Source organism: Moschus berezovskii, chromosome 6 (assembly GCF_049115385.1).
Source record: "Moschus berezovskii isolate FMDL1 chromosome 6, NW_MosBer_1.0, whole genome shotgun sequence".
Lineage (NCBI taxonomy): Eukaryota > Metazoa > Chordata > Mammalia > Artiodactyla > Moschidae > Moschus > Moschus berezovskii.
The window spans coordinates 46,592,697-46,609,462 of NC_142465.1; positions in this window are offsets into that span (position 1 = coordinate 46,592,697).

A 16,766-nucleotide genomic window follows, 5' to 3' on the forward strand; every position below is an offset into this window, starting at 1 on the left:
ATTACCTTTCTTTGGGATTGAATGAAAACTGATCTTTTCCAGTCTTGTGGCCTCTGCTAAGTTTTTCAGATTTGCTGGCATATTGATTGCAGCACTTTCACAGCATCATCTTTTAGGGTTTGAAATAGCTCAGCTGGAATTCCATCACCTTCGTTAGCTTTCTTCATAGTGATGCTTTCTTAGGCCCACTTGACTTCCCACTCCAGGCTGTCTGGCTCTAGGTGAGTGATCACACCATCATGGTTATCTTAAGATCATTAAGATTTTTTTTGTATAGTTCTTCTGCGTATTCTTGTCACCTCTTCTGAATATCTTCTGCTTCTGTTGGGTCCAAACTATTTCTGTCCTTTATTGTGCCCATCTTTACATGAAATGTTCCCTTGGTTTCTCTAATTTTCTTGAAGAGATCTCTAGTTTTTCCATTCTATTGTTTTCCTCTATTTGTTTGCATTGATCACTTAGGAAGGCTTTCTTGTCTCTCCTTGTTATTCTTTGAAACTCCGTATTCAGATTGCTATGTCTTTCCTTTTCTCCTTTGCCTTTTGCTTCTCTTCTTTTCTTAGCTCTTTGTAAGGCTGCCTCAGAGAACCATTTTTACTTTTTTACATTTCTTCTTCTTGGGGATGATGGTTTTGATGACTGCCTTCTGTACAATGTTACAAACCTCCATCCATATTTCTTCAGGCACTCTATCTATCCTTTAGGTTCCCTTTTTCTCCTTCTTAAGAGCGAAGTACCAGAAAGTACAATGGAAGATCTATGATCTACAAGTGGGCTTCATTGCAGGATGGTCAAGCAACTTGCCAACCTTGGGGGACTAGTACATATCTGAGGTAGTTCAGTTTCTGAAAGAGAGAATGAATCCAGCTCATGCATACGTTTACAATTTTCTGGGAAAAGGTGTGAGAAGGAGGCTGAAATATTCACTGTTTATGATGGAAATACTCATTCCATTTCTTTGTTTTCATCTTGCCACCTCATTTCAATCGTAAATGCTGCCTGGAGTCCCTGAGCATGGTGATAAATTTCTAATCTCCTGTAAGGAATATGGGGATCAAATGGGGGAAAAGGAAGTTTCTCTAGCTGGGTACAATAACATGGTTGATATGTGGTTGATGAATTCAGATATTTTCATTTTCACAGGGAAGAACTACAAATATTGATCCTGGGGCCATATTAGTTAGATGTAGTAATTAAGATGAAAGTGCCTTTGGGGCATACAAATTAGAATTCATTATTCTATAATCATGACTTTTGTGTATAATCATTATCAAGAGCTATATGTTTGGCTGCTGCTGCTGCTAAGTCACTTCAGTCATGTCCGACTCTGTGCGACCCCAGAGATGGCAGCCCACCAGGCTCCCCCGTCCCTGGGATTCTCCAGGCAAGATATGTTTGGAGAACTTCATAAATTTATTTTTTTTTATAATCAAAATGAAAGCGAAATAGAGCTTGGAACATGATTAAGGAAACTGATGCTGCTTATCCACCATTAAATTTTTGAACAGTATTACATTTTAATTTTTCATTTATTTGGCTTTGATTTTTCTGGAATGATTGGAAACATTGACTAAATATTCATACTAATAAAAACAAAAATGCTGCACAAAGAAATAGACTTGTCAACTTTATTTTTAGGGTGAAATGATTTTATGTATTTGAAAGTTTACCACATGGAAATAATTTAATACTTTCTACTACACCATAAAAGACAAAAAAAAGCTATGTTTCCCATAATTATTTCAAGACTTTTCCATTAATATACTTTCTCAAGTTTCACAGTAAAAATTCAAGAATCCTATTCCTATTTCCATCTCAGCATTAAAAAGCCTCCCTTTAGACACCACTACTTACATATATGCTTTCCAAGTGAAGGAGGAGACAGAACAGGGTCCATCTTGAAAGCAGGACTTCATCTTGGGCCACATTGTGGGCTTTGAGCTATGTGCCCAGTATCTATGGAAATGATGTACCAACTGGAAAACCAGACCCCCTGGATGGAAGAGCCCCAGGGTTCGTACCTAGATTCTCCTTCACCTAAAAGAATACCCTAATTATCTGTGTAACCGAATAGAATCATACATTCAATTATGCTTATTGGGATATGACCACAGGCCTATTGATAATTGTCCACTGTTAAATGCCTAGGCTTAAGGCATACGAAACACAGGTTAACTTTAATTGTATCTTTCTTTTCCTTTATTCAGACTAGTTTCAGAGAATTTGGGGAGGTGGGTTTGAGCACGTACACTTAGGGTATATAAGGTTTTCACAAAAACTGGTCGGAGTCCTTGGCTAAGAGGAGACTCTGCCTTGGGCCTGCTGGTGTAATAAACTGCACTCTACTGTCTGCATTGTCCTTCCGAGTGAGTTTGTTTCCCAGAATGCATGGCTACAACACAAGAACTGGCAATTATGTATCTGTTGCCAGTTAAAGTTCATAAATAAGCGTGAAATACCTTTATATGTGTATTTTTCAATTTGAAGAGGTATAATTCTAAGACTTTCAAAACTTATGAGTAAGAATAACATTATTTTCAAAATCTGAACTTAATGAAATTAAAGTCATGAAAATTGCTTACTGGAAGACACAAAAATTGGATCTGTCTTCACAAGGCAAAATTTTCTTACCTACTATATTGATTTTCCTGGGTTGTCATAATAAAACACTATAGACTGGGTGGCTTAAGCAATGCAAATTTAATTTTTTTATTATTATGGAGGCTAGAAATCTGCTATCAAAGTGTCTACAAGATTGCTTTCTTCTGAGAACTTTCACTTAGGTATGCAGATATCCATCCTTTCCCTCTATCTCCATATTGCCTTTCTTCTATAAGTGTCTATATGTACACATCACTTAAAGGCAAAGAAGCTCATGTAATGTTATCAAAATGACATGTAAAACAGCTTTTCTTGAACAGAAAGAAAAACCAAATCCAAGTCTTAGCTTACTCCCAAGCCAGATTCATTCACTCAAATGAATTCAATCTAGTTTTAGGAGATTTTCATTATGCATAACTCTTCTGTGTTTTTCTTGTTGATAAATTTGTGACAAATATACTGCCTTATTTATTTTAAACGTAGGCACAATTGAAGTATTATATTTAGTATATATCTAATGTCTTGATGATTCAAGACATGTCTATGTTATTACTATTAGATCAATAAACTTAAACATTAATATCAGATACTAATTTAATATTAAATATTTCCCATAATATTAAATATTCATGTGAACCTGAAACTCATTTAATTTAATTTCTTTTGTATTAAAAATTTTTTTTTTGTTTGTAAGCACTTACTTTTATTTAAGCCAATCAAATAAAGCTCTTCTGCAAATTAACCACTGCAATGTGATTTAAAAAAATATCTGAAGACATACAGACACACAGTGAGGCCTCAGCTTTTATTTTGTTTTCATTCTGAGTCAGGTACTGTATTATAAAACCCATTAGTTTACAAAAAGTTTAAATTAAAGATTGGGTTATAAGCAGATTTTTATTTTTCCTATTCTAAAATCACATTCCAAAAGACAGCAGAGATGAGACCAGATAGGACATTTGCATCTCAAAGACATACAGAAATGTAAATTTCTCTCTACAGAGTTTTCGTGCAAACTCACTGGGGGCTCTGTTTATTCAGAGCATTTTTCTCTCTTCCCTCTTATGCAGTGGTGGACAGCACTGTGGTGCCACTGGCAAGCCTTAGATAGGTGGATGTGTGAGTTTCACTTCCTTACAATCATTTCATGGATAGTGTGAAATGGAATATCTCCTGTCATATCAACAAAGATGTCACATCTATCTGTGATTCTGGCCTCCCCAAATGTGAATTTCTGGGCCCTGTGGATAAACAGCAGAAGAAGACAGCTGGGCACATAAAGAATTCAAGAATGTTACAGTACTTCACAGGTGGGCAGGGTCAGGCTATCTCCCTGAGGCAGGCCCTTATGTATGCTTATAATTACAAAAGTGGCAAGATAAAAGTTAAAGTCCCAGAAGCAGATCCAGGGTAATTTAAAATTAACCCTTCCTGGTTACTGGACAGTGTGTGCTGCTTAGGAGCTTACTCCTCTTGTGTTGTCTCAGAGTTTTTTCAGCCCTGTCTTATGTTCCTCAGGCTTCCCAGTGTAGTACAAGTCTTCCATGGGTGCTCAGATCATGGAATGCCTAATTCTTATTTGCATCCCTGGTTGAGCAGTTTGTTAATTAAGTGAATGGGTTTCCCTATAGGAGCAAGCTATGCATGAAGTTTTTCTCAGTAGCCTGAGAAAGCCTTTGCTGGCTAGGAGAGAGTCCTTTCTTTGGAGCACAAGAGCTCTCATGAGATTTCAGTTTTATTTTGACAAACTTCATTAAAGTAGCCAGTTCATGGAAAAACGACAGGCCAGTCTTCCCCCTAACAACTCAGTCCCACTTTATTCAGTGTTTAACTGAGCAAAGTCTTCTCATTCTCTAAACTGAGGCTATCCACTTGGTATCCTAACTAAATCTTCCCAATTCCTTCTCTGAGAGTCCCCTGCTGGAGCCAAATCTTCCCAGTGCATTCTACACTGAGTCTAAACTGAGCAATCCAGTTTCAAGGATCACATTTTTCCCCCAGTGAATAGAACTTGGGCTTCCCTGGTGGCTCAGAGGTTAAAGCGTCTGCCTCCAATGCGGGAGACCCGGGTTCAATCCCTGGGTCGGGAAGATCCCCTGGAGAAGGAAACGGTAACCCACTCCAGTATTCTTGCCTGGAGAATCCCATGGACGGAGAAGCCTGGTAGGCTACAGTCCACGGGGTCGCATAGATTCGGACACGACTGAGCGACGGAATGGAACGGAAGGGAATAGAACTTAGGATCATCAACCAATAACGGGAGATCATAGAACCAGGAGAGACTCACTCAAATCCATCTCAACTTCCTGAGGAGGTGGGAGGGCACAACAGGCCTCTGCTGGTACTAAGGTTCCAAATCCTCAAAGAGTTCAGGAGTAGAAGAGGAATTTGCTCTGGGTCTCATCATGCTGGTCACCAAAACTGTCAACTAAACTATAGTCATAACCTGGGAGTAAATAGTATTTATTTGGTGGGAATTCTTAGAACTTCAAGCCCAGGAGGTGTCATCTCAGGTAAAACTACTCCGAGGAGGCAGAGGAAGAAGTCAGGATATATGGAAGCTGGCAACAAAGGAGTCAGGCAGTCTGAATGTTGCATGGAGGAATACAGTTCGGACTCCATGTTGGAAACTGTTTCTTTGACTTGCTTTTACTATTACAGTCATACTCAGTGGCTTGCCTGGAGGACCCTGCCCTCTGCTTGACTGTAAACTAAAGTGCCTTTGTTCAGCTTATGGAGAGATAGTTTGTCCCTGCTCACCTGTGGATAGACGAGATGAACACCCCGCTTCTGAAGGCTCGACATTCCTTTGGAGATGTTTTACAAGACTGAAGACCCTTTCACTTTACTTCCCCAATGCATCTCCCTCTCTATGCAACATTTTGACTTTAGTTCCTCATTGCTTCTTTCTCTCTGATCTATAAAAGAACCTGGCATCCAGGCCCCAGTAAGATGGTTATTTTGAGGTGCTAACCTGCCATCTTCTAGGCTTGCCAGCTCCCCTATTAAAGTCTCTTCCTTGCCTCAGCACCTTGTCGCTTGGATTCATTAGCCTATCATGTGGCGAGCAGAGTAGAGAGAGCTTGAACTTGGTAACAGTTTGGTAACAGGAGCCTTGCTACCTGTGACTAACTGGCCCCAATCAGGGAATATTGGGGCAAGACCGTGGCAGCTGCTGGGACCATTTGTTGTCCTGAGGTTCATTCTTCAAGATTCCCTGAAGTGGCACCTGCTGCCCTCAGTGCTTGGCTGTTGAGACAAGGAACCGACAAATGTATATAGCGGACAGACTCAATTTTGTTTGTCAGGTAAGTCTACCCAATTTGATAGCTGGTTCAGCCAGTTCACTTCTTTTGTGTTTCTTTTTGTGTTAAGAGCTGATGGGCTTAATTTTGGAGGGTAAGTCGTTCTGTAGTGCACACCAGGAATATGTTTTCCCCTCAGTCTGAGCTCTTCTTTTACAGGATTAGCCAATTTGGTTAGGTACCCATTTGCAGAGTGGAGGTTTTGTTGGACTCTACCCTGGTTCATTGGGAACTAGTCCTCTTGGGGTAAGCCCACCCTAATTGGAATTAGCTCATTTGTAAGGTTAATTTATTTACATGATTTGGGAACTGGTACAGTTGGAACCAGTTCATTTGGGAGCAAGTTCTTGTCAGGGTGGGTAGCCTAGTTGGAATTAGTTCATTTGTTTTATACACTAAATTTATTTACCCTATCTGGGAATTGGTTTGTCTAGATGCATCAATACTGGAATCTGTACAGTTTGTGTAGGAATTTGTCTGTGTCTTTTGTGTTTGGTGTTGTACAGCTTATAAAAGTGGGAAATATATCTATTCTGAGGAAAGACCCTCGGGAAACACATTAAACATGTTAAGATCAGAAGAACAATGGCCCCTGAATGGCTCACGTTTAAACAATCTGTCAGTCAAGGAGCACATTACAAAGCGCTGATAATAAACTTGCCCAGGAGGGTTCCCTTGGACTTGAGACTTCCAATTCTAACTTTCCAGGTAATTTTGACAGTGGAAACAAGCTGACTGTCTCTCTAATAGACACTACTCTCCTTTGTAAATTAAATGCTCAAATAACTTTTTGCTCAGAATAGCTTGACATCAAGGTCCCACAATGGCCTGTTGGACCTTGTCCAGTCTGGGAAGCTTTGGCTCCCATCTGGGCTGTTTGGCTCCAATTTGGGGTGTTCTCCCTGTGAAGGGAAACTCCCTTTATAAGGCGCTTTGGAGAAAGGTCACCAGTCTAATGGGACTGGGAACCCCTGTTAATGAGACTTTCCACCTGATTGGGTTTTGGTTTATTCTGATCACTTTGGTGATGTGCAGACATGTGGTGCTGTTTCCTCTAAGGCTTTCCCTATAGTTTCTCCTTTTTTCTTTCTCCTCACACCCTTTGGGAACAGGTCAGGGACTGTGGAAACAACTGAGGAATTCTGGCCAGAATCACCCTCTGGCATATTGCAAAGGCCCCAATGCTCCCTGGGCCCCAGTAGCTACTGCCCAAGTGGGTGAGTGTCTCTCTTTTTGACTCCCAGGGATCACAGGGCAGATTCCTCAGTCTTCCCTATCTTTCCTGTTACATTTGCCTCTTTTTTTGTGGGAGGCTGGGTGTTGCCCCGGGGCCTTCCAGAGAAGCTTTCTCTCTTAGGCTAGAGGAAGAGAGGTGAAGCTTTCCAACATGGATGAATAGATGTGTCAGTCTTTGTTGGGGCAGCCACCCAATTCTTTTGGGAAAGGAGGGAAAAATAAAACTGTCCTTGGCTTACAAATGTAGCCTTTTCAGGACCAGAAGCATGGTTCCAAAAATCCTTTCACCACTCCCAGAACCTCTGTTCATCTTGTGAAGTTTGTAACTACTAAGCAAAGGGGAAACAAAGCCATCCTAGGAAAAATTTGCCTGTATCTTTGAGATGAAAATATCCTCTCTGGTCATTCTTGGACCTTATCTCTGCCGTCTTTTTGAAATGCAAATTTTAGAGAGGGTAAAGTAATTTAGAAATTGGCTTGTCCAAGATAATGAGAAATTGCTTCTTTTGCAAATAGAATATTTAGCCAAGTGAGTCTGACTTGTTTCATCTGTGAGAACTCCAATTTTAATCCAACCTCTTTTGTAAACAGATGGGTTTGGTATACCTTAATCAGAACTGAAATTTTGAAGTAAGAACTGAGGCCTCACCATTTGTGTGTGTGTGTACATTTATATATATATTTGAATAACATTGCCCCAGGTGACTTGTAAAAAGAGCTCTATTTAATTGGCTTATATAACAATAATAAACCCTTACAAACCAAACAATTCTAAATACAAAAAGTGAGTTAAGTGAGTTTCAGGTTCACATGAACTGGGAAATATTTAATACTAGATTAGTACCTGGTATTAATGTTTTAGTTTGTTGACATAATTATAATAATAAAGACTTGTTTTGAGTCATCAACATATCAAATATAATTTTAGCGTAATACTTCCATTGTGCCTAAGTTTAACATAAATAGGTTATTACATATTTTACAAATTTGCCAGCAAGAAATGTTCTTCCTTGTGGAAAAAAAACTTTAGGGAAACTACGATGTGCTTTTAGTAGAAAAAGCAAATACTGTGAAGAAAAAGAAATACTGAAAATAGTTATGCATGATCACAATTTCCTAAGACTTGGATTTGGCTTTTTCTCTCTGTTCAGAGAAAAGTTTTCTTTTTCAAAGTGATTTATATTTGCTTTTGAGATCTCTCATTACTCTGATTAAAGAATAAGTATTGTCCAAGTGTCTTTATTAATTTATTAAATGCTTTGCCATGACTTTTAAGATTTTTGTCATTTGTAGATACTTTTGCACTTGTCATGATATTACAGAAAGGGTTTCACTATCGAGGAGATTTACAGGTGTAAGGTCACGAAAACGGGCGTCTCAAGCTGTAAGGAAATAACCCAGACACCAAGGGAAAGTAACAGGCTTTATTGGCAGTGCGCTCCCGGGCAGAACCCACTGACCGCAAGAATGGCCATGAGGAGTTCTGCCCCGAACAAAGGCAGGGTGTGATTTTTATGCCGTAGGGGCAGGAAGTGGCATCATATAACCTGGACAGGCTTAAAATAAGGTAAAGCTCGGGAACATGAGATTGAGAATGGTCAGCTAGTCGAGGTGGCGAGACCGGGTTGGTCACTCTGGAGGTCAGGAAGTGGGGGGTAGATCTGGGCAGAGGGTTATCACGTCAGAGATTCCTCAGCGGTTTGGCGTGACTTTTTCCCTCCGGCAGGGGATGGAGAGGGGAAGAAGGAGCCAAGATAGTCACCAGAAAGGGGAAGCCAAGAAGGCCACCAGGGTCCAACCTTACAACAGGAAGGCTATGAAAGCAATTACAGCAGTTCCACATCAAAATGATGGCTATGTGAGCCAAGATAGTGCAGTAGTCGACTTCCACTAGACCTTGAGCCTCAGTATATGCTCTTTGTAACACTGAAGGAGGAAACAGAACAGGCTCTCTCTTGAGGGCGGGACTCCATCTTGGGCCAGACTGTGGACTTTGAGCTATATGCCCAGTATCTATGGAAACAACATACCAACTGGAAAACCAGGCCGCCAGAAGGAAGAGCCCCAGGGCTCTCAATCGCCTAAAAGAATACCCTAATTATCTGTATAACTGAATAGAATCATACATTCTATTATGCTTACTGGGATATGACCACAGGCTTATTGATAATTGTCCACTGTTAACTACCTAGGCTTAAGGCATATGATTCCGGGTTATCTTTGATTGTATCTTTCTTTTTCCTTTGTTCAGACTAGTTTCAGGGAACGTTATACACAGGGTATATAACGGTTTCACAAAAACTGGTCGGGGTCCTTGGCTAAGAGGAGACTCTGCCTTGGGTCCGCTGGTGTAATAAACTGCACTCCACTATCTGCATTGTCCTTCTGAGTGAGTTTGTTTCCCAGAACGCATGGCAACAACAACACATCAGCAAGCTAAGTGCTGCACCCACAAGTAGATGGTGTCCCAATTCAATGTAAAGAAACTTCTCCATATATTCTACAGCTTGATAGTTAAAATTGTGCTGAAATAAGTTGTGTTGAAAGGTTTGTGGAAAATGGACCACCAAAAGGATTTTGTACATGATTGGTCAGGATTTACTAAGACTAAAATAAGTTTCAACTAGATTACAGCTAGTTATACTAATCATTGCTTAAATTTGTTCTTTGTTTTCAAATTGTGCTTTGTGTCTCCCTGCTGCACTATGTCATTGGCTGCATTATTTATATTCTGTTCAATTTATAAATAAGATTTTGGTCTCTTGCAATGCTAATGTGTAATCAGGCTTCCAACAAAACTTCAATCGCTAAATGTTTTGAGAAAATCGCATTTGTAACATAAAATAATTGCTGCAGTGTGATTCTAAGTATGGGAAGAAGCAACAAGGAAAGTGTCTTCTGGATTTTAGTTAAAATACAGAGAATTTTAATTATTGATGGGGCCTGGTCCAAAACTTAACACTTGGAGTGCCATATCAAGAATGTTTGACTGAACTGGGATGAGCCTCCCAGCACTGCTGACAAAAGTTGGTCATGAAATGTCTCCCAGATAACGGTCATTCATAGCCAAAAAGGGAAGACCTGAGGAATGGAATCAGTGATTGCAGCCCTTCAATGTGAACCAGTGAGCCCCGAGGAAGGGGAATACCTGCCACCTGGCAGTCATCTCACTCCAGCCACTCCCTATATTGAACCCTGAGGGAACTCAGAATGCAGGATTGCAGGCCCCAGATGGCTGAGGTTCATACCAAGGAAATTAAATTTTAGTGAACTCTGACTCTTGCATCTTCCCATATGTAGAAAAGCACTAAATTTCTTAACTTGAGATCTTGTCTCATGGATTTGAAGTTCAGTGTTCCTAAGTCTACAGGTGTAAAATAAACACTTTCCAAAAGAGGATCAAAAAGAAGACAAATCTCAATGCTTGAAACACTGGCGAAGATGGTGGATACTCCCAGAAAGATCCGTCTGACTAAGCAGAAAGGTCATCAATCCCTTTTCCCACAAGATTGTGGAATGGACATTGACAGCGGGGAATTGTTGCAGGGTGGAAGCCAATTCTGACTCCACATTGGAAACTGTTTCACTGACTTTTTTTTATTACTGTAATCATACTCAATGGCTTGCCTGGAGGACCCTGCCCTCTGCTTGACTGTAAACTAAAGTGCCTTTGTTCAGCTCATGGAGAAATAGTTTGTCTCTGCTCACCTGTGAATAGAAGAGATGAACACACCCCTTCTGAAGGCTGGACATTCCCTTGGAGATGTTTTACAAGATTGAAGACCCTTTCATTTTACTTCCCCACTGCATTTCCCTCTCTACACAGCCTTTTTAATTTAGTTCCTCATTGCTTCTTTCTCTCTGATCAATTAAAGAACCTGGCATCCAGACCCTAATAAGATGGTTATTTTGAGGTGCCTGCCTGCCATCTTCTCTGTCTGCTGGCTCCCCGATTAAAGTCTCTTCCTTGCCTCAACACCTTGTCTGTCAGATTCATTGGCCTATAGTGTGGCAAGCAGAGTGAGCTTGGACTCGGTAACATGAGCATCAGATTATTATTAATTAAGAAAAATCAGATGTCTCAAGGGATTTAGCACTCTTCTATGTATAAGAAGATGCAAACATCTGGACTCACTGAATTCATTCTTTTTATGTGCATCTCAGCTATCTGGGGCCATATCCTGCTTTACATCTTTAATTACTCATTTATTATAGGGAGTGTTGGATGTGGTGGATGACTGCCTCTTGTGCTTTCTTGAATGCCTCTGAGCGCCTCACCTAGGGAGCACTTACTGGGGAAGTGGTTAATGGCTACTGGATAGCCATTATTATTTTCTTGGCTCAGAAATTTACATTTAAAAGGCTGGAGTCCCTGATGACATCCTTGTGACCTCTGTGTTTACCAATATGGTAGGAAATATTCCATTTCACAACACACTGATAAGTTGATGTTCTTAAAATATTTTTCTGGAAGAACCACTGAGTAACATACATTCAACTCATTGCTGTAAGTGTGTCCTGGGGTTTGTTATAACTTTGTTAAATTAACATTTGTTAAGTGTAACACAGGATGCCAGATGGTGAACCATGGCTCAACAACTGACAATAGAAATTCAAATAGAGAAATTTATTACTCATAGGTCCTGGAGGAAATACACAGCATGCCTGGAGGGTATCAGCTTATCAGTATAGTGTGAAATGGAATATTTCCTGCCATACTGATAAACACAGAGGTCACAAGAATGTCACCAGGGATTCCAGCAGCCATCAGCCACTTCCCCAGGAAGTACTCCCCAGGTGAGCGCTGAGGAGCTCAGAGCCATGCAAGAAAGCACAGGAAGGTGCAGAGAGAGTACAGAGAGTACGTAGATCCAGAACCTGGAGCTTTTGCCTTTATTAGGTCTACAGGTAGAGTGCTTTGGTGTCCCTGGGCTAGGGTTGAACTGATCAGTTCAGTTCAGTTCAGTCGCTCAGTCGTGTCCGACTCTCCGCGACCCCATGAATCACAGCACGCCAGGCCTCCCTGTCCATCACCAACTCCCGGAGTACACTCAAACTCATGTCCACAGAGTCGGTGATGCCATCCAGCCATCTCATTCTCCGTCGTCCCCTTCTCCTCCCGCCCCCAACCTTTCCCAGCATCAGAGTCTTTTCCAGTGAGTCAACTCGTCTCATGAGGTGGCCAAAGTATTGGAGTTTCAGCTTCAGCATCAGTCCCTCCAATGAACATCCAGGATTGATCTCCTTTAGAATGGACTGGTTGGATCTCCTTGCAGTATAAGGGACTCTCAAGAGTCTTCTCCAACACCACAGTTCAAAAGCATCGATTCTTCGGCGATCAGCTTTCTTCACAGTCCAACTCTCACATCCATACATGACCACGGGAAAAACCATTGCCTTGACTAGACGGACCTTGGTCGGCAAAGTAATGTCTCTGCTTTTTAATATACTATCAAGGAATGGTTTTGATAAACCCACAGAGGTCTTATCTAAGGTAAGCACAAGGCATACAGGTGGTGGGAGGCAGAGGAAACTGTAATCATGAGGGCTATTGCAGAAATCATATTGTTATAGCAGGCAAGTAGCTAGATATGAGCAGAGAAATGGGGGCAAGCCCAGCTGCTTGTACCTTCACAACTATATTTTTTCATGTGAGAAATTTAGCTTTTAACAGCAGTGTTTTAATAGTCAGATTACCTGCTCCTCTTTGCAAAACTTGTATATAGTCTAGCTCCTCTCCTGCCTCCTTGGAGTCAGCTTTCTCAGGGTCACCAGAGATGCTGCCTTCTGGGCTCAAGTCCTAACATTCTACCAAATAAAACCTAACTCTCAGCTTTTAGGTTGTGCATATTTTTCTGAGCCAACTATTTGGTGACTATGAAGGGACCCAGAGCAGACTTCCTTTTTTTCACCTGAACTCTGGAGGAGCTGGAGACCTGGTACCAGCAGAGGCCTCTTGCACCTGTCTCCTCCCTAGTTGGGAAACCTGTCTCCTTCCTAGTTGGGATGAATTGAGTAAGTCTTTCCTGGTCTTTGGCTCTTTGAATCTAAGCTAGTTTAGGACATCAACCATACTGGTATTGTAGGGGGTCACCCAGTGGGAAGACACCAGGAAATACCCACCTGGGGTCTACATACTGAGTGGGGCTCAGTTGGAAGATACTGAAGGGAACTGCCACCAAGTTGAAAGACACTGGTGGGGGAGGGAGTCAATTAATGACACCCAGAGTTCGCTTTGAAGAAACCAAAGTTACTCAGTGCAGAACACTGAGTGGTCTGTGCTGGATAGTTAGATAAGAGTCTCATCCGACTCTTCCTCAATTCAGACACGTTAACAGAAATTGTTGTGATAAAAGTGAAGCTATAAATATTTACATGAGAGTGTTGCTCTGAAGAAAAGGTACAAAATTACTCCCAGTTGTAAAACATTACACATAAGAACTGGCCATTCAGTGATCTGAGCACCCACAGCAGTCTTAGACTGCTGGAGGGAGAATCTGATGCACCAATGATGAGATGAAATGATTCTGAGGTGACTCCTGGAGGAGTTAAGCTCACAAGAGGCCCACCACACGACTTCACTAGTAAATTTTATTCCTGACAAATTCAACTTAAGATGGGAAATAGTTCAGTTCCTTTCAGCCGCTCATTCATGTCTGACTGTTTGCGACCTCATGGACCGCAGCACACCAGGCTTTCCAGTCCATCACCAACTCTTGGAGCTTACTCAAACTCATGTCCATCTAATTGGTGATGCCATCCAACCATCTCACCCTCTGTCATCCCCTTCTCCTCCTGCCTTCAATATTCCCCAGCATCAAGGTCTTTTCAAATGAGTCAGTTCTCACATCAGGTGGCCAAAGTATTGCACCACTCCTTCCAGTGAGTATTCAGGACTTCAGCACCAGTCCTTCAGATGAATATTCAAGAGTGATTTCCTTCAGGATTGACTGGTTGGATCTCCTTGCAGTCCAGGGCACTCTCAAGAGTCTTCTCCAACACAATTCAAAAGCATCAGTTCTTCGGTGCTCAGCTTTCTTTATGATCCAACGCTCATATCCATACATGACTACTGGAAAAAACATAGCTTTGACTAGACAGACCTTTGTCAGCAAAGCAATGTCTGCTTTTTAATATTCTGTCTAGGTTGGTCATAACTTTTCTTCCAAGGAGTAAGCATCTTTTAATTTCATGGCTGCAGTCACCATCTGCAGTGATTTTGGAGCCCTCTCCCCCACAAAAAAGATGGTAAGCAGAATCTCCCAAAAAGAAAGGGGCATCAGAAAGCCATCTTCCAACTAACACCCCAGCCAATTTCATGTATAATATCTATGGAGCTTATGCTGCTGCTGCTGCTAAGTTGCTACAGTCGTGTCCGACTCTGTGCGACCCCATAGATGGCAGCCCACCAGGCTCTGCCATCCCTGGGATTCTCCAGGCAAGAACACTGGAGTGGGTTGCCATTTCCTTCTCCAATGGAGCTCATACTTGCAAGTATTTAATTAAATGGGGAAATTTTACTAAAAGAGATCTCAATCTAAAGTGGCATAATTGGGATTCATTTGATATTACAAAGCTGGTATTTTTGCATACACAATTAGGGAAAAAAAATAGCCATAAGATCAAACAGATTGAATGGAATGCTTATTTTTATTGGTGTTTAGAAGCTTCTAAAAGAGGAAATGACAGAATAACTTCTTTGCAGTAAATCAACCAAAAGGTTGCTTGCAAATATATCAGAATTTTTAAAAAGCTACAAGTGTTAACCCTGTCTGTCCCTCTGTTCCTCCTTTATATCCTTTATCTGAGCTTCCTATCTCTCTCTCTCTCTCTGTTTCTCTCTCTCATCCATCAGTCACACCTCCTGTCACTTCCCCTTCCCCAGAAAAGGAAGACAGAAAATTAAAAGTAATTGTGGTTGTCTTCAAGGAGAAACCTATTGCAGGAAGGGGCCAACTGTCCTCCTTCTTACTTATACACCCTGGACCCGAACAGAACTTAGAGATCCTTCATTGTTGTTCAGTCGCTCAGTTGTGTCCAGCTCTTTGCCACCCCATGGACTGCAGTACACCAGGCTTCCCTGTCCTTCACCATCTTCCAAAGTTTGCTGAAACTCACGTCTATTAGTCAGTGATACCATGCAACCATGTCATCATCTGTCATCCCCTTCTCTTCCTCCTGCCTTTCGCAGCATCAAGGGCTTTTCTAATGAATCGACTCTTCCTATCACGTGGCCAAAGTATTGGGGCTTCAGCTTAGGCATTATTCCTTCTAAATGAATATTCAAGATTGATTTCCTTTAGGATTGACTGGTTTGATCTCCTTGCAGTCCAAGGGACTCTCAAGAGTCTTCTCCAACACCACAGCTCAAAAGCATCAATTCTTCAGTGCTCAGCCTTCTTTATGGTCCAACTCTAACATTCATACATGACTACTACAGAACTTAGAGCTCTAGCTAAGGAATTTCCCAAACCTAGCCAAGATTCAGTGGGATTTACTAAGGAATTTGAGCTAACTATTCGAAACTATGACCCAGGGTACTCAGATCTTTATTTATTAATACACCTATTAGTTTCTGAGAGTAAAGCAAAGGAATGGATAGAGAAAGCAGGATGGAAAGATCCTTTAGCAGATTTTGAATTTTATAACACAAAGGATCACGAAAACTGCAAGAAATTAGCCCATAAATTGCTTAAGTTTATTCCAGAGCTTTTCCCACAGGTAGAAGATTGGTCAAAGATTTAACAATGCAAAGACCAGATGAATTAATTCCAGATTACTATGAGAGGTTCAATAAAACCTTTAAATAATAGTCAAGCATGACACCAAAATAATCTCTAACCACCAAAATTATTCTTTACTCAACTTTACCTTTTTAAGAGGTTTGGATGAGGAGTTGGCTACCCTAATTAAAAGACATAATTTAGGTTGATCTGCATTACATACAAATAGTCATACTGGCAGATAAACTTTTTGGAACCATTGAAAAGAAAGAAAGAATTAAAAGAATAAAAAATTATAAACCTTCAAATGCACCAATTAAATACTCAACACCAGGCAAAGATTAATCAATTCCCATTTAATTTTCAACTTAAAAAAAAAAAAAAAAAGAATGAAGGGTTTCTTATACTACAGAAAACCAGGGCATCAAAAAGGGAACCATAAGTGAAAAAAGGACTGATGCTAAAGCTGAAACTGCAATACTTTGGCCACCTCATGCGACGAGTTGACTCACTGGAACAGACTCTGATGCTGGGAAAGGTTGGGGGCGGGAGGAGAAGAGGACGACCGAGAATGAGATGGCTGGATGGCATCACCGACTTTGTGGACATGAGTTTGAGTGAACTCCGGGAGTTGGTGATGGACAGGGAGGCCTGGCGTGCTGTGATTCATGGGGTCGCAGAGAGTCGGAGATGACTGAGAGAATGAACTGAACTGAACTGAACTGAAAAAAGTGAAAGCTAGGGATAGAACTGGATTTTAAGCCAGAATTTCAAGTTACACAAGGATAAGGCTACTCTGAGGGTTCATGGGGAGTCTTTCCCCTTCTCTGTTCTAACACTTTTGGAGAAGTGGAAATATATATATATATATATAAGGAAAAGTAATTAAAGCTTTAATAGA